The 22,358-nt window shown below is 42.3% G+C and overlaps 1 long non-coding RNA gene across 1 annotated transcript; it reads left to right on the top strand.

Annotated features, from left to right (window-relative positions):
• The first annotated feature begins 6,699 nt into the window (after positions 1-6,699).
• Positions 6,700-15,092, top strand: LOC107787511 (uncharacterized). The gene is made up of 2 exons (XR_001648425.2): positions 6,700-7,821; positions 14,840-15,092. It is a non-coding gene; the product is annotated as an uncharacterized LOC107787511 (long non-coding RNA).
• Positions 15,093-22,358: the final 7,266 nt, after the last annotated feature.

Raw genomic sequence — 22,358 nt, 5'->3', positions numbered from 1 at the left:
TACATGCCTTAATTGACTTGTTTAGTAATTGTTCTATATCCTACTTGCTAAATTATATTCATGCTTTAGTTGAACTTGTTGCCTCTTTTATTGTTACATGCTATCTCTTCATTGTTAATCATCATTATTTGAAGTTATTGTTCGTGTTATCTCTTTCCTTATTGTTTTTTCGTTACTTGAAGCAATTGTTCATGTTATCCCTTTACTTGTTGATTTCCATTATTTGAGACTCATTGTTAAATGTTATCTCTTTTATTGTGAGTTAATCTTATCTAATATCGTGGTTATACATTATTTCTCTCATTGTTGAGTTATTTGGTATTGAAGTTGTGAAAGTTGTTAATACGTTGAGGCGATGTTGGTTATTATTGAAACATTTATCTTATTGAGCATTTTTCATATATTGTTGTTGTTGATATTCTTGTATACGTTGTGGTGCAGCCATGGGCTATTATTGTGGAAACATTGGTATTGTTGTTGTTGTTGGCAAGTTGTGATATATGGGCACTTGTGGTGCAAATTGTTCTTGTGATATGATATTGACACACATGCGGCGATATAAGGCTTGGGGTTAATGTGCATGCAGTGGTATATGGTGGGATTTATGTGCGTGTTGCTTGTAGGGGAACTACGTGAAGCCACACGGCATCATAAGGTGGGCTAAAGTGCGTGTAGCTATTTCGGGAGAAATGTTTTCAAAAACCTCTTTCAAATGTAAGGCTCACGCGACGGTATAAGGAAAAATTGTAATTGAAATTGAGTAATGTGAATACGAGGCGGTACCTCGGTTATGATTCTTGATTATACGAGGCAGTACCTCGGTTTTGATTTCAATATACATGAGGCAGTACCTCGTTGTGATTCTTGCTGTTTATTTCATGTTGCAAAATGTTATGGTGGGAATATTTCTTGTTTTTTTCATTCTTTATTGTTCTAGCAGTTGTTGTCCGTACATGATCATTGTATCCCATTTAGTTGCTTCTTTTATGGTATTTCCATTGTTGATTTCCAGTACTAGTTCATGCTATTACCTTGTTTCATATAAGTTGTTTCTTCACTTTCCATTATATATCCGTATTGCATTTTTGTACTGTTTAAATATATCATAGTAGGTGTCTTAACCTAGACTCATCACTACTCTACTGAGGTTAGGCTTGATACTTACTGGGTACCGTTGTGGTGTACTCATACTACACTTCTGCACAATTTTTTTATGCAGATCCAGGTGTGTCTGCTCATGCCGGTCGTTAGATATTACCTGCTAGCTGACTTTATTGGAGACTTCAAGTTATGTCTACTCAGCGTCCGCAGGCCTCGGAGTCACCTTCCCTTGTTCTCATTTACTATTGTATTTTCTCTTAAATAATGATGTATTAGATATTTTAGTTTATTCAATTGTCCTTATGACTCTGTTCCACAGTTCTTGGGGATTGTATGGTTGAGATTTTGCTTTTCAGAAGTTATATGAGTTTATCAAACTGGGTTTAAGTATTTTGTTATTTATATCTGTTCAATTGTTATCAGATATTAGGCTTACCTAGTCGTAGATACTAGGTTCCATCACGATATCCTATGGAGAGAAATTGGGACCGTGATAAGTTGGTACTCTACGTTCATAGGTGTTATGAGTCATAAGCAGATTTAGCAGTGTCTTACAGATTGGTACAGAGACGTTTGTACTTATCTTCGAGAGGCTACAGAGGTATTAGGAAAACATCACTTCTTTGATTCCTTATCGTGAGAATTGGTTGATTTAGAAAACTAAATCTTTGACTTTCTATTACCTGATAGATGGTGAGGACACGCACTGCTGGATCTGACGATCAGACACTCACGCCCTCTGCTAGAGCCGCGAGACAACGGGGCCGGGGCAGAGGCCGAGGAGGGGCATGTGGTACAGCCAGGGCACCTGCCCGACCTGCAACAGAGAAGCCACCAGTAGCTCCAGTCAGGGGACATGCACTCGAGGCGCCTATTTCCACCCCAGCACTTCAGGAGACCCTCGCATAGTTCCTGAGTATGTTCGGTACCTCAGCTCAGGCGGGGTTGATCTCACTTGCACCAGCCACATCTCAGACTGGGGGAGGAGCATAGACTCCTGTGGCCTGTACCCCAGAGCAGCAGGTCCAGGTTGATTAGGTCCCAGATGTTATACCGATACAAACCGTTGCTCCGATGTAGCCCCTGGTTAGGGCACCAGCTTCTGAGAAGGAGCAACTTAGGCTCTAGAGGTTTAAGAAGTATCATCCTCCTACTTTTAGTGGATTGGCTTCAGAGGACCGCACATGTCTTTCTTGAGGACTGCCACGGTATTCTCCGCACTATGGGTATTGTGGAGACGAGTAGGGTTGCTTTTACTATGTTCCAGCTAAATGGAGCGACATATCAGTGGTGGCGGGCATACTAGGTGGATAGCCCAACCGATGCAGCTTCACTTACATGGGATCGATTTTCAGAGTTTTTCTTGAGAGAGTTTGTTCATCAGACCCTTCAGGATGCATAGCGCGCGGAGTTTGAGCAGTTGTGCCAGGGTGCTATGACAGTGTCGGAGTATGCTGTCCAATTCAGTGATTTGTCCAGGCCTGCACCTGCTTTGGTTTCTACAGTTAGGGAGCGAGTCTTATCGAGGGACTCAACTATGGTATTGTCACGACCCAAAACTAACCCCCTGTCGTGATGGCGCCTATCGTGGAACTAGGCAAGCCGACTCATTTCCAAAACAAAATGATATTTTCATTTCAAAGATAATTTCAAGGTTATTTAACATAAAAACCTCCATTTAATGAGTTCAAATCAAAGAAAAACAGAAGTGCGGAAAAGAAAAGCCCGACATCGGGGTGTCACTAGTCATGAGCATCTACTATAATCTGTGTAACAATATCAAGGCTAACTCAGCCTGGAAAAAAATAGCTAAATACTACTAGAGGAAGATAAGAGGGAGAAGAGCAGGGGCTGCGATCGCCAAACAACTACCTTGCTATCTCCAAGAAAATCTGCAACCAAAATACTTAATAACCGCTACCGTGTCCAGCCACACCTGGATCTGCACACAAGGTGTAGGGAGTAACGTGAGTACGCCAACTCAGTAAGTAACAACAATAAATAAAGACTGAGCAGTAGTGACGAGCAATAAAGCATATAACGTTCATATCAGGAAATCTCAGTAAAATACCACATGCTCTTAAAAATCAGGATTTGAATCAAATATCTCGTTTAAACACAGTTCCAATAAAAATCATTTTTATTTTCCAATAGTTTTTCAAACAAAGGCTCAATGCAAAGGTAAGCAAAAATGATGAAATCATAAACAGCCACTCGGGCAGACCTCACAGTCACTCGTGCCACTCGGGCATACCTCACAATCACTCTTGCCACTCGGGCATACCTCACAATCACTCTTGCCACTCGGGCATACCTCACAATCACTCTTGCCTCCCAGTCACTCAGCACTCGGCACTCGCACTCAGTAGGTACCTGCGCTCACTGGGGGTGTGTACAGACTCCGGAGGGGCTCCTTCAGCCCAAGCGCTATAATCTGCACGGATAACTCACGTGCGATAATAATAAAGTATGCTGCAGGCGGGCAGCCCCGATCCACACTCATCCTCACCAATCAAGCCCTCGGGCATTCCAGTAAAACAGGGCATTCGACCCAAAATATTTATATGCATCAAAATAGAGTCATAAAGCTGAGTTATGCGGTAAACAAATATAAACATGACTGATTATAGATTTTCAGTCGAAAACGGTGAGAGGATTATAAGAAACAGCCCCTAAGGGTCCAAACAGCATTGGCGCAAGGCCCAAACATGGCATTCAGCCCAATTTACTGAAATTCTTTCTAAAACATATAAGTATCAAATGGTTTCAACAAAGTATGCAACTTTACAGTTGCTACGGGGCGGACCAAGTCACAAATCCCCAACAGTGCACGCCCACACGCCCGTCACCTAGCATGTGCGTCACTAAAAAAGTAGAATGATACAAAATCCGGGGTTTCATACCCTCAGGACTAGATTTACAATCGTTACTTATCTCAAACCGGTTAAAACTCTACCCCGCAATGCTCTTGCCTCTGGACTCGGCCCGCAAATGCTCCAAATCTATTCACAATCAGTATAATACCATCAATATACGCTAATGGAATGAATTTCACAAGAAAAGCTTCAAAATTAGACCAAAACCCAAAATTGGCTCAAAATTCGCCTGTGGGGCCCACATCTCGGAACCTGACAAAAGTTACAAAATCCGAAAGCCCATTCAACCACGAGTCTACCCATACCAATTTTACCAAAATCCGACCTCAACTCAACCCTCAAATCTACAAATCTAATTTCCAAATTTCTAAGTTTCAATCTCTGATTTACGCCTCAAAATCATGTAATCTAGTCGGATTACTCGATGGTAATTCAATATTATGGAGTAGAAATGATCACAAGGGACTTACCTCAAGTTTTCCTTGAAAATATATCAAAAATCGCCTCTCCCCAAGCTCCAATTTGTCAAAAATGGCAAATGGGACGATTTCCCTGTTTTTGTAATTCTGCCCAGACATCCTCGATTCTGCCTCGATCTTGGCCCTCGATCTTGGCCTTCGATCGAGGTCCTCGATCCTGCCCCACGATCCGGAGCTCGATCGTGCCTTCGATCGTGGCCCTAGACTCTGTGCTCGATTTGGGCTTCGATCGTGGCCCTCGACCCTGAGCTCGATCGTGCCTTCGATCGTGGCCCTCGACTCTGTGCTCGATCATGGCTTCGATCGTGGCCCTCGACCTTGAGCTCGATCTGGGCTTCGATCGTGGCCCTCGACCCTGAGCTCGATCTGGGCTCAATTTCTGGGCAGAAGCAATTTTCAATAGAAGGAAATGCAGCAGCTGTTCTAGTTCAATTTTTGATCCGTTAACCATCCGAAACTCACCCGAGGCCCTCGGGACCTCAACCAAATATACCAACAAGTCCTAAAACATCATACGAACTTAGTCGAATCCTCAAATCACCTCAAACAATGCTAAAACCATGAATTACACCCCAATTCAAGCCTAATGAACTTTGAAATTTCTAATTTCTACAAACAACTCCGGAACCTATCAAATCACGTCCGATTGACCTCAAATTTTGCACACAAGTCCTAAATGACATAACAGAGGTATTCCAATTTTTAGAATCAGATTCCGACCCCGATATCAAAAAGTCAACCCCCCGGTCAAACTTCTCAAAAATAAAACTTTCGGCATTTCAAGCCTAATTCCTCTACGGACTTCCAAATAATATTCCGGACACGCTCCTAAGCCCAAAATCACCATACGGAGCTATTGGAATCATCAAAATTCAAATCCGAGGTCGTTTACATATAGGTCCATATCCGGTCCACTTTTCTAACTTATAATTTTTAAATTATGAGACTAAGTGTCTCATTTCACTCTGAGTTCCTTCCGGACTCGAACCAACTAACCCGATATAATATAATATAGCTGAATAACACAAAAAGAAGTAGGAATGGGGAAAATAGGGTTATAACTCTCGAAACGACCGGCCGGGTCGTTACATGTATTAGGTTCAGTATGGCTCGAGAGTTGGAGGCAGATACTCTATATCGGTAGGAGGTAATGATTGCTTGGTGGTTAAAGGGTATGTGGGGCCGTGAGAGAGATAATAGGGAGGACAAAAGGCCTTGTGGTACAAGAGGATTTAGTGGTGGTCACGCTGCAGCTACAACCCGTCATGGTATGGGCTACGTGAGTTGTCCAGTTCATTCAGCACTTTTAGCTTCTAGTGGTGCTCCGATTGTTTTGAGGTCTCAGGTTGCATACTTTGCTCAGCCACTTTCTAGTGCACCTCATGCACGGGGTGCCTTCAGCGGTCAGCCCAACCGACCAGGCCCAAGCCATTCCCAGCCTCCATGCCCACTGAGAGCTTCCTTTGAGTGTGGCGATACCCGCCACATGGTCAGAGACTGCCCCAGACTCAGGAGGGGTGCACCTTCTTAGACTACTCATGCTCCATAAATTCAGTCAGGTCCGTAGACTTCTCAGGCCATGATTGATGTCCTTGTTGCCGCTCCACCCGCATAGCCAGCTAGGGGTGGGGGATAGGCGGGTAGAGGTGACCCTAGAGGGGGAAGCCATGCCAGATTCTATGCTTTTTTTGGGTAGGATAGAGACAGTTTCTTCAGACTTACTTAATACAAGTATGGTTTCGGTTTGCCATAGAGATGCATCAGTCTTATTTAATCCGGGATCCACTTATTCATATGTGTCATCTTACTTTGTTTTATATTTGGATGCATCTCGTGATTCTTTGAGTTCTCCTATTTATGTTTTCACGCCTGTGGGAGATTCTATCGTTGTGGACCGCGTGTATCGGTCGTTTTTATTTATTATTGGTGATTTTGAGACCAGAGTTGATCTATTATTACTTAGTGTGAGCACCTAATTTTTGACCATACTTGAGATTTTTCGACACTTTTTAGTATGTAAATAATTTTAAGTTTAATATACATATTTTAGCCTTTATTTCATTTTTAGTAAGTTTTATTTAAGAAAATTAAAAATCAAATTTTTTTTTATATGTTCTTGATTTTAAAGTATTTAGCTAGTATTTTTATTTTACACTCTTAAAAGAAAAATAAAAATATTAAATAAAGCAAGAACCAATAAGTCATTTACATGTGACAAGATTCTTCCTAATCTTTTCCTAATCTTTTATAACAAAGTCACTTGCTCTCCTTCAAAAATCACATAGCACTCTTTTTCTTGGACAAGAATTAATTCACACTCACCAGTACACTTAAAAATACACAGTGCACGTTAGAAATAGGCTCACAAATACTGATCAGCATATGGAGAAAGATTCCCTCAACAATGCATGACTCACGTCCTTATCCACAAGGCACCTTCTGAGAATTTGCTCTCCAATTCACACTCTTAAGCACTCTCACTCCTCCTATATAAACACACACAAAAAAAGGGGACACATTGAGAGGGGACGGGCAAAAAAGGAAGCTTTCTTCTTCTTCCTCACAATTACATCAAATAAAACTTCAAATCCCTCACCAAACTCCAGTGAAAATAAGTCCAAAAGGCAGCAAAAACCTGCTGCAAATAGCCCCTAAAAATACAGCACCTTTACTCCCACAAAACGCTATGAAAATCATCATCAAACAACCATAACTGCTGCCCCAAAAATAGCCCTTAAAGCTCCATGAGAACGCAGCAAAATCAGCACCATTAAAGCACCAAAATGACCTCAAATCGGCCGCCGAACCAGCTACAAAACCAGCACCAAACAGTCCCCAAAACACCATGTAAAGCAGCCATTAACCACCCCAAACTCCTGCTGAAATTCAGCTCCAAACCCAGCTGAAAAACAGCCCTTCGAAACCAGCAAAGCAGCTGCGAAAATGACTCCATAACACAACCATGAAACTCCTCAAAATTCCACCTGAAACCAACGTGAAAATCAGCTGGGAAAACTCAGCTGAAATCTGCCATTGAAATGCACCAAAATCAGCCTCCGAAACACCTCAAATCCACCCCAAAACGCAGCCATTAAAGCTGCTCAAAACCACTCAAAAACGAGCAAAAAGGGACCTGAAACAGTAGCTCAAATCGCTGCTAATTCTACCATGAAACAGTACCAAAATACTACCAGAATTCCAGCCGAACAATCCTTGGAACACAAGTTTTAAGTCGAGTTTGAGGTTGCGGATGAGGTCGTGGTTCGTTAGCTCCGGTCGAGTCCATCTGAAATTCAGTATATCGGAGAGTTTGTAAAAGACTAGGTTTGGAGGCTCTTTGTTCTGTTTGTTCAGATTCGTCTGAGGTTCATTCTTCTTTACAGTTTTCGCTCCTAATACATTTTTTATTGTCAGTTTTCTTCTGATATTTGCTGCTTTGTCCTATTAGTTGCTTGAGTTAGTGTTTCGCTGATTTTTTTCGCTGTGCTTTTGTGGAAAGTTCAATGCATTGGTTTATCCTATTTTTATGATTGTTTGGATTATAATTATATGGGTGTAGCTTGGTGAACAAATTAAAAAGTGTTGATGGGTCATGAGCTTTTAGCTTTTATAAAAACGGGAAAGCTCTGCTTGGGACTAGCTATTGTAATAAAATTATTTCATTAAGTGGGCAGGGGAATTTGCTTCTCTTTCAAGGATAATTGGTCATATTGGAGAGTGGACCTTTTAAGTATAATTTAATGGAGTCTAGATATAGCTGCTCCGTTTGCACTTAGTTTGCTGGCCCATTCACAAATTGGTTGGCCCAATTATTGTAAATATATAAGATGTTCTTTTCTTTAACTACTACATGGGCCAACTATCAATGAAATTCATAACATCTTCCCCACGATTTTACTTCGATAACTTCGTGCCTCGCAATAATATCAAAGGAGAGAATGAATAATAAACACCGTTAGAGTGCTTTAGGTGCACTTTTAATTTATTATCGTGATTGTGTACATGTTCGCGTGACATGATTACGATTCCCAAAATAAATCAAAGTACGCGTTCGCGCGACTTTGGCCAAATAATCTTAATAATAATAAAGTATTATTAATTGTGTATACGTACGCGTGACATGATTTTCGCACACCAAATAAAACAGATTTATACACATGTGATCCGTTTCCAAGATAAATCCATAAAGCGCCATAATTAAAAGCGGTAAAAGGTAAAACGTGCATAGGTTATAAAAATACTTAATTAAACAATTTAATTAAGCCAGGTATGATTAAAAGCGACCGTGCTAAAACCACAGAACTCGGGAATGCCTAACACCTTCTCCCGGGTTAACAGAATTCCTTACTCGGTCTTTTATTTTTTGCAGACTTTAAACATAGTTAAATTTCCTCGATTTGGGATTTAAAATAAACCGGTGACTTGGGACACCATAAAGTATTCCAAGTGGCGACTCTAAAATAAAATAAATAATCCCATTTCGAAACCGGTGATTGTCATGCCAAGACCGTGACGCTGGCTATGCCAGGTGTGATGTTTATCTAGCCTTTGTGAGGGATGTCAGTGCTGATCCTCCTACCGTTGAGTCAGTTCCGGTAGTGAGAGACTTTCCTGATGTATTTTCAGTAAATTTTCCAAGCATGTCGCCCGATAGGGATATCGATTTTGGTATTGACTTGTTGCTGGATACTCAGCTCATTTCTATTCCATCATATCGTATGGCCCCAGCGGAGCTGAAGGAGCTAAAGGAGCAGTTGCAAGAGTTACTTGATAAGGGATTCATTCAGCCTAGTGTGTTGCCGTTGGGTGCTCCGGTCTTGTTTGTGAAGAAGAAGGATGGTTCTATACTCATGTGCATTGATTATCGTCAGTTGGACAAGGTTACAGTGAAGAATAAGTATCCATTGCCACGTATTGATGACCTATTTGATAAGCTACAGGGTGCAAGGGTATTCTCCAAGATTGATTTGCGGTCAGGTTATCATCAGCTGAAGATTCAGGATCCAGATATTCCAGAGACTGCCTTTAGGACTCGGTATGGTCACTACGAGTTCCTCGTGATGTCGTTTGGGCTGACCAATACCCCACCAACATTTATGCACCTGATGAATAGTATATTCCAGCCTTATCTTGATTCATTTGTCATTGTGTTTATTAACGACATCTTGGTGTACTCCCGCAGCCGGGAAGATCATGAGCAACACTTGAGGATCGTGCTCCAGACCTAGGTCATGTGGTGTCGAGTGAAGGGATCAAGGTAGATTCGAAGAATATTGAAGCAATGCAGATTTGGACTAGACCATCTTCAGCTATATAGATCCGGAGTTTTCTTGGTTTGGCCGGGTATTATCTTCGTTTCGTAGAGGGTTGCTCATTTATTGCTGCACCTATGACGAGATTGACCCAGAAGGGTGCTCCTTTCAGATGGACTGAGGAGTGTGAGGCGAGTTTTCAAAAGCTCAAGACTGCTTTGACTACAACCCAATGTTAGTGTTGCCTACGGGCTCCGGATCCTATACTGTGTATTGTAATGCGTCACATGCTGGCCTTGGCGCGGTGTTAATGCGAGACGGTAGGGTGATTGCCTACACATGTCGACATGTGAAGACCCATGAGAAGAATTGCCCAGTCCGCGACTTGGAGTTGGAAGCCATTGTTCATGCATTGAAGATCTATATGCATTATTTGTACGGTGTCCATTGCGAGGTCTTTACCTACCACCGGAGTTTGCACCATCTATTCAAATAGAAAGATCTTAACTTGCGGCATCGAAGGTGGTTAGAGTTACTTAAGGACTATTAAATCACCATTCTATATCATCCCGGGAAGGCTAATATGGTGTCCGATGCCTTGAGTCGAAAGACGGAGAGTTTGGGTAGTTTAGCATATCTACCGGTAGCAGAGAGGCCATTAGCATTGGAGGTTCAGGCCTTAGCCAACCAGTTTATTAGATTGGATGTTTCGGATCCTAGTCGAGTCCTTGCCTGGGTGGTTTCTCATTCTTCTCTATATGTCCGTATTAGAGAGTATCAGTATGACGACCCCACTTGCTTGTCCTCAAGGACACGGTTCAGCATGGCGATGCCAAGGAGGTTACTATTAAGGATGACAGTGTATTACGGATACAGGGCTGGTTATGTGTGCCCAATGTGGATGGTTTGCGTGAGTTGATTCTTCAGGAGGCCTACAGTTCACGGTACTTCATTCATCCGGGTGCCGTTAAGATATATCAGGACTTGAGGCAACACTATTGGTGGAGGAGGATGAAGAAGGACATAGTGAAGTATATAGCTCGGTGCCTAAATTATTAGCAGGTGAAGTATGAGCAATAACGACCGGGTGATTTGCTTCAGCGGCTTGAGATTCCTGAGTGGAATGGGAGCGTGTCACCATGGACTTCGTTGTTAGACTTCCATGGACTTAGAAGAAGTTTGACGCGGTATGGATGATTGTGGGCAAGTTGACCAAGTCGGCTCATTTCATTCCGGTAGTGACTACCTATTCTTTAGAGTAGCTGGCTCAGATCTACATTCACGAGATTGTTCGACTTCATGGCATACCAGTATCCATCATTTCTAACCGGGGTACACAGTTCACATCGCATTTCTGGAAAGCTGTACAGTGTGAGCTAGGCACATGGGTTGAGTTGAGTACAACATTTCATCATCAGGCAGACAGACATTCCGAGCGCACTGTTTAGATATTGGATGATATGGTCAGCGCCTGTGTTATGGATTTTAGGGGTGCTTGGGATCAGTTCTTGCCACTTGCGGAGTTTGCCTACAACAACAGCTACCAGTCGAGTATTCAGATGGCTCCGTAGGAGGCTCTATATGGGAGACGATGCCGTTCTCCAGTTGGGTGGTTTGAGCCAGAAAAGGCTAAATTATTAGGCATGGATCTGGTTTGAGATGCTTTGGAGAAGGTCAAGATGATCCAGGATTGGTTTTGTACAACCCAATCTAGATAGAATAGTTATGCAGATCGGAAGGTTCGCGATGTTGAATTCATGGTTGGAAAGTGAGTCTTGCTCCGGGTTTCACCCATGAAGGGTGTGGTGAGGTTCGGAAATAAGGGCACGTTGAGCCCTAGGTATATCGGACATTTTGAGATTCTTGAGAGGACTGGAGAGGTGGCCTACAAGCTTGACTTGCCACCTAGTTTATCTGCGGTTCATCCGATGTTCCATGTATCTATGCTCCAGAAGTATTATGGTGATCCGTCTCATGTTTTAGACTTTAGCACAGTCCAATTGGATGAGGATTTGACTTATATTGAGGAGCTAGTGGTGATCTTGGACAGACATGTCTGGAAGTTGAGATCAAAGGATATTGCTTTAGTGAAGGTTCAATAGAGAGGTCATGCAGTCGAGGAAGTGACCTGGGAGACCGAGCACAACATGTAGAGTCGTTATCCTCATCTATTCACCGCTTTAGGTATGTCCTTATGCACGTTCGAGGACGTTTTCATGCTTCACACATGTGTGTTTATGCTTTTATGACTTGCGGGGTTGGTTAGTTTCGTTCCGCGAAGTTTTCAGGTTGATTTGGATCCTTGATTCTTGACTTAGAAGTTTAAATTTGAAATTGTTGACCAAACTTTGACTTTTCTGAAAACGATACCGGAATTATGTTTTTATGACTCCGATAACTTCGTATTGTGATTTCGGACTTGGGCGTAGATTTTGGAAGTCCGTAGGTTGATTTGTGTTGATTTGTCGAAATTTGGCAATTAAAAGTTGAAAAGCTTGACCATAGGTTGACTTTTAGCTATCGAGCCCAGAATTTAATTTTGGGACTTGGAATAGGTCCGGTATGGTATTTAGAACTTGTCTGCAAAATTTGGTTTCGTTTGGAGTTGTTTTGATATAATTCAGACGCTTAGTTGTAATTCTAGAAGTTCTTGAAAATTTCTTTGAACATCATGCGTTTTAGTGTTTGATTCGTAGTTTTAGATGTTATTTTTGAATTTTTATCGTGCGAGTGAGTTCGTATGATATTTTTATACTTGTGTGGATGTTTGGTTTGGAGCCCTGAGGGCTCGGATGAGTTTCAGACATGTTTTAGAGTCCTTTGGACTGAAAATGGCAAGCATTTGGTGTCTGGTGCTCTGGTGTCGCAAATGCAAACACCAAGTTCTCATTTGCAAAGGCGACAGGTGAGTGGCAGTTGTCGTAAATGTTACCTCCCCTTCGCATTTGCGAAGCTATCAGAAATTGGATAGTGTTTGCAATTGCGAACAATTGTTCGCCTTTGCGATATTTCCCAGTTCGCAATTGCGAAGACTTAATCGCAATTGCGATGTATGCTGAGTCTGTGAGGGTTCGCAAATACGAGCCCTGATATGCAATTGCGAGGGTTCACAAATGCGAACCCTATGTCGCAAATTCGACATCTCCCGCTGGTTAAAGGGCTGGGACACAGTATTTTTGAACTCATTCTCACATTTTTGAACCCTAGACTCGGTAGGAGGCGATTTGGAGAGAGAGTTTTCACCTACAAACCCTGAGTAGGTGATTTTAATCTATTTCTAATCATATTCCATCAATATATCTTAGATTTTAACATCAAAATCCTATGAATCAAAGTGAAAATTTGTGAAACTTTGTTAGGTTTTTGAAAAATAAGAAATTAAGTTTTGAGAGTCGATTTGGACTCGGATTTTGAAACTAATCACATATATGAACTCGTGAGGTCATGGGTAGACGAAATCTGCCATTGGACTCGAGTTTTGACCGGGCGGGCCCTGGGTTGACCTTTGTTGACTTTTTGGGAAAAGTGTAAAGATCTTAACTTTATCTATTGCAATTGAATTCTGTAGCATTGTTTGATGATATTGAGTCGATTTTATTTAGATTTGAGCCGTGCGGAGGCGAACTTTAAGGGAAAAGCTATTTTCGAGTGTTGAATTAGCCTAGTTGAGGTAAGTGTCTTGCCTAAATTTGTGTGGGAGAAACTACACCTTATAATTGGTATTATTTGCTTTTATTGTGCTAAGTGAAATCCGTGTACGCAAAGTGATGAGTGGGTACACGGGTTGTACGTGGTATTTGACCGGTTTAGGCTACTTAGACTATTTTCATGCTTTAATCGAAATGCCATATCATGTTCTAAATTCTCATAGTCAATTTATCCTTAATTGTGTTAGACTATCCTTACATGCCTTAATTGACTTGTTTAGAACTTGTTCTACATCCTACTTGCTAAATTGCTCCCATGCTTTAGTTGAACTTGTTGCCTCTTTTATTGGTACATTCTATCTCTTCATTGTTAATCATCATTATTTGGAATTATTGTTCGTGTTATCTCTTTCCTTATTGATTTTTCGTTACTTGAAGTAATTGTTCATGTTATCCCTTTACTTGTTGATTTCCATTATTTGAGACTCATTGTGAAATATTATCTCTTTTATTGTGAGTTAGTCTTATCTAATACCGTGGTTATACATTATTTCACTCATTGTTAAGTTATTTGGTTTTGAAGTTGTGAAAGTCGTTAATACGTTGAGGCGATGTTGGTTATTGTTGAAACATCTATCTTATTGAGCATTTTTTCATTCATTCATTGTTGTTGATATTCTTGTATACATTGTGGTGGATCCATGGGCTATTGTTGTGGAATCATTGGTATTGTTGTGGTTTCTAGCAAGTTGTGATATATGGGCACTTGTGGTGCAAATTGTTATTGTGATATGATATTGACGCGCATGTGACGGTATAAGGTTTGGGGTTAATGTGCATCCGATGGTATAAGGTGGGACTTATGTGTGTGTGTTGCTTGTAGGGGAGCTACGTGAAGCCATGTGGCATCATAAGGTGGGCTAAAGTGCGTGCAACTATTTGGGGAAAACTGTTTTCAAAAACCTATTTCAAATGTAAGGCTCACGCGACGGTATAAGGAAAGATTGTAATTGAAATTGAGTAATGTGAATACGAGGCAGTACCTCAGTTGTGATTCTTGATTATACGAGGCGGTACCTTGGTTTTAATTTTATTATACCCCAGGCGGTACCTCGTTGTGATTCTTGCTGTTTATTTCATGTTGCAAAGTGTTTTGGTGGGAATATTTTTTGTTGTTTCATTCTTTTATTATTCTAGGAGTTGTTGTCTGTACATGATCATTGTAGCCCCTTTAGTTGCTTCTTTTATGCTGTTTCCATTGTTGATTTCCAGTAGTAGTTCATGCTATTATCTTGTTTCGTATCACTTGTTTCTTCACTTTCCATTACATATACGTATTACATTTTTATACTATTTATTTATATTCTAGTAGGTGTCTTGACCTGACCTCGTCACTACTCTACTGAGGTTAGGTTTGATACTTACTGGGTACCGTTGTGTTGTACTCATACTACGCTTCTGCATATTTTTTTGTGCTGATCCAGGTGCATCTGCTCGTGCCGGTCGTTAGAGATTACCTACTAGCTTCCTTTTTTGGAGACTTCAAGGTATGCCTGCTCGCCATCCGCAGGCCTCAGAGTCACCTTCCCTTATTCTCAGTTACTGCTGTATTTTCTCTCAAACAATGATGTATCAGATATTTTAGTTTATTCAATAGTGCTTATGACTCTGTTCCACAGTTCTTAGGGATTGTATGGTTGAGATTTTGCTTTTCAGAAGTTTTATGAGTTTATCAAACTGGGTTTAAGTATTTTGTTATATACAATTGTTCAATTGTTATCAAATATTAGGCTTACCTAGTCATAGAGACTAGGTGCCATCACGACATCCTATGGAGGGAAGTTGGGGTCGTGATATCAAGATCCTTTCTCAATACCTCACAACATAAATTCATGTTCCTGACACATGCCAAATGTCCAAACCAAGCACCAAAATGAAAACCGGGTGCCTACGCTCATAGTGACACGACCCAATTTCCCTTATAGGCCGTAATGGCGCCCAACGTAGTCGCTAGGCAAGCCAACGGTGAATTAGCCGTGTATTTATTCTTTTTATAAATTTCAAAGTAGTTGATTTTTATTTATTAAATAAGTGAGAAGTGGAAAATTTAATAAAGTAAAGCGAAAATTAATGAAAGAGCAAATGCAATGAAATAAATGCTCAAAAGCCATAAAGTCTACTAGCAAGTTTACAAGACCCGGTGTCACAAGTGTATGAGCAACTAGTAGAATATACAAATCACTAAGTTACTGTCTGAAATAGAGTAGACAGAAAGTAAATATAAAATATAGACTCTGGGTGCTGCAGAACAGACTTAGAAAGCAGCTCACTACTAAGCCTCGAGGTAACGGGGGTGCATGCCTGAATGGACACTAGATGCACATGCCTCAAATCCTACACGATTAGTGCAGAAGTGTAGCGTGAGTACATAAACAACATGTATCCAGTAAGTATCCATTCTAACCTCGAAGAAGTAGTGACGAAGGGTCGACATTGACACTTACTATGGGCCAATAATAAAATACAGAAATGCTAAATAGGCATGGAATATGTGAATAATAAAAATAACTCAATAGCATGCAGTGAATAAATGATTCTTTAACTGATAGTAAATTCCAAAACCCCGTTCTAACACATACTAGTTCCAAATCAACTTCGGTCATTAAGTAAATTATAACCTCTCAAGCCATAACATAATGTCAAGTGAAATCGGGCTCTAAGTATTATCACGCACGATTTATGCCGAGGTCGTACAACCCGATCCAAAATACTGTGTGCACTGTCGATGGTCGAACGACACAAACCATAGATGTATCTATTATACTGCCGAAATGAATGACCCGCTCCCATGAGAGTACAAAAGTTTACCTCGCTTGCGAAAGTACTTGCGACGCGAGAGTACATGAATTTCTCAGAGTTATTATGTATTCCTCAATTCTTCCCAAAAATAAGAAATCTAAATTGGAAGTTTTCAACTTTAAAATCTCTAGTCTCAGCTCTATTTAAGATAATTAATATGCATGACAAGCATGACAGTACAATTAAATCATGATGTGAATCTAAGACTACCCGGACATCTCATGGAATATAGCCGCGCGCGGACTCTCTTCACCTAGTGCGTACGTAGCTCCCCACACAAGTAATACACAACAAAAATACACCTAAGAGGATGAGTTCCCTCTTACAAGATTAGGCAAGAGACTTACCTCGTTCTCAAGCTCACTTGCGGTCCACTAGTCCACTCTAAAAGCCCCAAGTCGATGCCGAACAATTCGAAACTAGTCAAATATTACATAATTTAATTAATATATACTCAAAACTCCATTATTTAGCTATTAGAGTAGTTACCCAACCCTAATTGGGAGATTCTTAAAATTCGCCCCCAGGCTCACGTGCCCGAATTCCGGAAATTTTCGAAGATAAATATTACCCATAGCCTCACGAACTCAAATATATAATTTTTATTTAATTCCATAACCAAATTTCGTGGTTAAATCCTATTTCTATCAAAACCCTAGGTTCTTCACAAATCTCACAAGTTTTCACAATCTTCCCATGTTTAATCTACCTAAAACCCCATAATTAACTTAAAAATGGGTGGGAGTTACTTACCTTAGGATATTGATGAGAATCTCCCCTTAAATGTGTTCTCAAAATTGCCCAAGACCAAATGAAATGTGAGGGAAAATGGCCTAAGTCTCGGATTAAAAACCCTCACTGCCCAGCGACTCCCGCACCTACGACCACTTGATCACATCTGCGGAACCGCAAGTGCGGTCAAAAAGGTCGCACCAGTGATCCCCCACTACCTCCAGCTTCCTCGCTTTTGCGGATGGAGAGGCACTTGTGCGGTACCGCTTCTGTGGACTCCCTTCGCTTCTGGGTATTCCTACCGCTTCTGCGACCCACAACCGGCTAGCCCAAGTCCGTATCTGCGGAGCCTCGATCGCTTCTGCGGGTGCACAGATGCGGAATAACCCTCACACCTATGGCCACCCAGCTCCAGCCTTAGGTCCTCTTCTGCGACCACTGGTCCGCTTCGGCGAGGTCGCACCTGCAGCCAAAATCTCGTAGGTGCGAAGGCACCAGAACTGAAGCACCAACAGTTCCCCCAAGCCATTTCCGAGTCCGAGTCTGATTCTAATCCGTTTCACACACGGGGCCCCGGGACCCCATCCAATCAGACTCATACATCCAACAACATGATACAGACCCGCTCACATGATCAAAACACCAAAATAACATCTAGAATTAAGAATTGGACACCAAAACGCATGAATTCTACATGAAACTCAAAAACTTCTAAAAACACTTCCGCGCGTCCGATTTCTATCAAATCAACTCGGAATGACGCAAAATTTTGCATGCAAGTCATAAATCACCATACAGAACTACTCCCAGGCTCGAAATCCCAAATGGACCTCGATAACACAAAAACCTACTCTAAACCAAACTTAAAGAACTTGAAAACCTTCAATGTGCAAACTTCTAATATTAAGCGCCAAAATGCTCCCGGGTCATTCAAAACCCGATCCGAATATATGCCCAAGTCCAAAATCATCATAGGAACCTATTGCGACTGTCAAATACCGGTTCCAAGGCCGTTTACTTAAAACGTTTACTCAAGGCAAACTTAACCATTTTAAGCCAATATTAAGGAACTAAGTATTCTGATTTCAACCCGAACCCTTCCAAACCCGAACTAACCATCCCCGCAAGTTATAAAATAGTAAAAACACGTAAGAGGAGTCTTAATTAGGGGATCAGGAATCTAGAAAGCCTAACAACCGGTCGGGTCATTACATTCTCCACCTCTTAAACAAACGTTCATCCTCGAACAGGTCTAGTATCGTACCTGGAGTGCCGAATAAGTATGGATATATGCTCCGCATGTCCTTCTCGGTCTCCCAAGTTGCCTCTTCGACTAGTTGACCCCTCCACTGAACCTTTACCGCAGAAATCTTCTTGGACCTCAATTGGCGAACCTGTATGTCAACAATGGCAACTGGCTCCTCCTCATAACCCAGGCTCTCATCTAGCTAAAGCTGTAGTCTAACACATGCGACCTATCAGCATGATACTTCCAAATCATAGACACATGAAAATCCAGATGAACTCCCAATAGATTGGGAGGCAAAGCAAGCTCATAAGCAACCTCCCCAACTCGCCTTAATATCTCAAATGGGCATATAAACCTTGGGTTCAACTTGCCCTTCTTCCTGAACCTCATTATTCCCTTCATCGGCGAGACTTTCAAGAGAACCTTCTCGCCCACCATAAATGATAAATCACGCGCCTTCTAATCCACGTAATCTTTCTGTCTAGACTGTGTTGTGCAAAGTCGCTTCTGAATCAACATTTCCTTTTCCAAAGCATCCTTCACAAAATCAGTACCATATAACTTAGCCTCGCCGGGCTCAAACCATCCGATCGGCGAACGACATCGCTGTCCATATAAAGCCTCAAATAGAGCCATCTCGATGCTGGACTGATAACTATTGTTGTAAGAGAACTTGGCCAAAGACAAAAATCGATCCCACTGCTCTCCGAAGTCAATCACACATGCTCTGAGCATATCCTCCAAGATCTAAACCGTCCGCTCTGGCTGCATGTCGGTCTGCTGATGAAAGGCTGTGCTGAGCTCTACCCGGGTCCTCAACTCACTCTGTACTGCCCTCCAGAAATGCGAAGTAAACTGGGGGCCTCTATCTGATATGAAGGAAACATGCACACCATGCAACCGAACAATCTCCTGAATGTAAATCTGGGCCAATCTCTTTGAAGAATACATAGTCACAACGGGAATGAAGTATGCCGACTTGGTCAACCTATCGACAATGACCCAAACTGAATCAAACTTCCTCAAAGTCCGCAGCAACCCAACCACGAAGTCCATAGTAATGCGGTCCCATTTCCACTCAGGTATAACCATTTGCTGGAGTAGGCCACCTGGCCTCTGATGCTCATACTTAACCTGCTAGAAATTTAGGCACCTTACTACATATTCAACTATGTCCTTCTTCATCCGCTGCCACTAAAATGCTGCCTCAGATCGCGATACATCTTCGTAGCACATGTATGAATAGAATACCGAGAACTGTGTGCCTCTTCTAGAATCTCCTCCATCAATCCGTCAACATTAGGAATACATAGACGACCTAGGAGTCGCAGAACACCATCCTCATCAATAACAACCTCCTTGGCACCACCTTGTAGTACCGTCTCTCTAAGAACCAACAAGTGTGGATCGTCGTACTGACGAGCCTTAATCTGCTCGAATAATGAAGACTGAGTGACGACGCATGCAAGAACTTGCCTGGGCTCGGAAATATCCAACCTCACAAGTCTGTTAGCCAAGGACTAAATGTCCAGCGCTAATGGTCTCTCATCTGCTGAAATGAATACCAAACTACCCATACTCGCCGCCTTTCTGTTCAAGGCATCCGCTACCACATTCGCCTTGCCTGGATGATAAAAGATGGTAATATCATAATATTTTAGTAACTCTAGCCACCTGCGCTGCCTTAAACTGAGATCCCTCTACTTGAACAAATGCTGCAAGCTACGATGATCTGTGTAAACCTCACAGGACACCCCATAAAGATAATGCCTCCAGATCTTAAGAGCATGAATTATCGCGACCAACTCCAAATCATGCATGGGGTAATTCTTCTCGTGGGGCTTCAACTTACGTGAAGCATATGCAATAACTCGCCCTCCTGCATCAATACACAACCTATGCCAACTTGTGAAGCGTCGCAATGCACAATATACATTCCTGAACCGGAAGGCAACACTAACACCGGTGCTGAAGTCAAGGAGGTCTTGAGCTTCTGAAAGCTCGCCTCACATTCGTCGAACCATAGGAAAGGAGCACCCTTCTTGGTCAATCTAGTCAAAGGTGCTGTAATGGATGAGAAGCCCTCCACAAACCGACTATAATAACCTGCTAACCCTAAGAAGCTCCTAATCTCTTTCACTGTGGTAGGACGAGGCCAACTCTAAACTGCCTTGATCTTCTTGGGATCTACCTTAATACCCCCGCCTGATACAACATGCCCCAAGAATGCCACAGAATCCAACTAGAACTCACACTTGGAGAACTTAACATATAGCTTCTGTTTTCGCAAGGTCTGAAGCACCACTCTCAAATGCTGCTCGTGCTCCTCCATGCTACATGAGTAGATTAATATGTCATCAATGAAGACAATGACAAACAAGTCAATATATGGCCGGAACACCCAATTCATCAAGTCCATAAATGCCGCCAGGGCGTTAGTCAAACTGAAGGACATCACTAGAAACTCATAGTGGCCATATCTAGTTCGGAAAGCCGTCTTCGGAACATCTGAATCATGAATATTCAATTGATGATACCCCATTCTCAAGTCAATCTTAGAGAACACCTTTGCACCCTGCAACTGGTCAAACAAAACATCAATACGCGGCAACAAGTACTTTTTCTTAATGGTAACTTTATTCAACTGGCGGTAATCGATGCACATTCTCATAGTCCCATCTTTCTTCTTCACAAACAACACAGGTGCACCGCAAGGCGACACACACGGTTTGATGAACTCCTTTGCTATCAACTCCTCAAGCTGCTCTTTCAACTCCTTCTACTTTTTCGAATCCATGCGGTACGGTGGAATAGCGATAGGCTGGGTACCTAGAGCCAAATCAATACAGAAATCGATATCACGATTTGGTGGCATGCTTGGAAGATCAGCAGGAAACACATCAGAGAACTCCCATGCCACGGGCACTGAATCAATCACTGGAGTTTCTGTAGTAGTATCCCGAGCCTAAGCTAGATAAGCCAAAGAACCCTTCTCGACCATGTGCCGAGCCTTTAGAAAAGAGATAACCCGACTAGGTGCACTAACGGACGAGCCCTTCCACTTTAATCTAGGCAACTCTGGCATCGCCAAGGTAACAGTCTTGGCATGGCAATCAAGGACAACATAATATGGAGACAACCAGTCAATGCCTAGGATGACCTCAGAGTCGGTCATATCAAGCAACAGAAGATCTACTTTAGTCTCACAACCACAGAAAGTCACGATATAGGACCGATAGATCCGATCCACAACAACAGAATCGCCCACTGGCATGGACACATAAACAAGAGCACCGAAGGATTCGCGAGGAAGACCTAGAAAATGAGAAAATAGACATGAAACATATGAATATGTAGATCTTGGATCAAATAGTACCGAAGCATCCTTACCGCAGACATAAATGATACCTATGATCCCGACATCTGAGGCTACTGCATCTGGTCTGGCTGGAAAGGCATAGAACCTAGCTAGAGCGCCACCTGACTGGCCTCCACCTCTAAGATGGCCCCTACCAACCTGCCCTCTGCCTCTGAGCGACCGGACGGCTGGTGCGGTAGCTGGTGCTGTAATCATAGGCTGATGACCCTGCTGTACAGCCTTGCCCCGGAGTCTGGAGCAAAATCTCTTCATGTTGCCAGGATCCCCGCACTCAAAACAACCCCTCGGAATGGTGGACTGCTGACCTAAAGTCTGACCCTGATGTCCTAAATACCCACTAGAGGAACCCTGAATAGCTGGCAGGCGGTAGGCGCTCTCTGGAATAGCGTAAAATAGGGCCGCACTGGATATGTGGTCCTGCTAGACTGACCCCTCACAAACTGACCTGTGCCCCCAATCATAGCACCACTGAACCCTTCAGAATATTGAAACCGCTTGTCCCTTGGCATCTGCTCTCATCTCCGCTGACGAACACCTTTGATCCTCCGAGCTATCTCTACAACTAACTCGTAAGAGGTCCCCATCTCAACCTCTCGGGCCATAGTGGCCTGGATACCAGAGTGCAAACCTGCAAAAAACCTCCGCACTCTCTCTGCATTGGTAGGAAGTATCAAAAGTGTATGGCGAAACAACTTAGAGAATCTCGCCTCATAGTCGGTCACCGAAATCAGACCCTGCCAGAGCTGCTCGAACTGAAATCGCAACTCTTCCCTCTGAGAGGGTA

This window comes from Nicotiana tabacum, chromosome 19 (genome assembly GCF_000715075.1).
Source record: "Nicotiana tabacum cultivar K326 chromosome 19, ASM71507v2, whole genome shotgun sequence".
NCBI classification, from domain to species: Eukaryota; Viridiplantae; Streptophyta; class Magnoliopsida; order Solanales; family Solanaceae; genus Nicotiana; species Nicotiana tabacum.
Note: the sequence above shows the minus strand (reverse complement) of the source record. Positions and strands in the feature narration are given on the sequence as shown.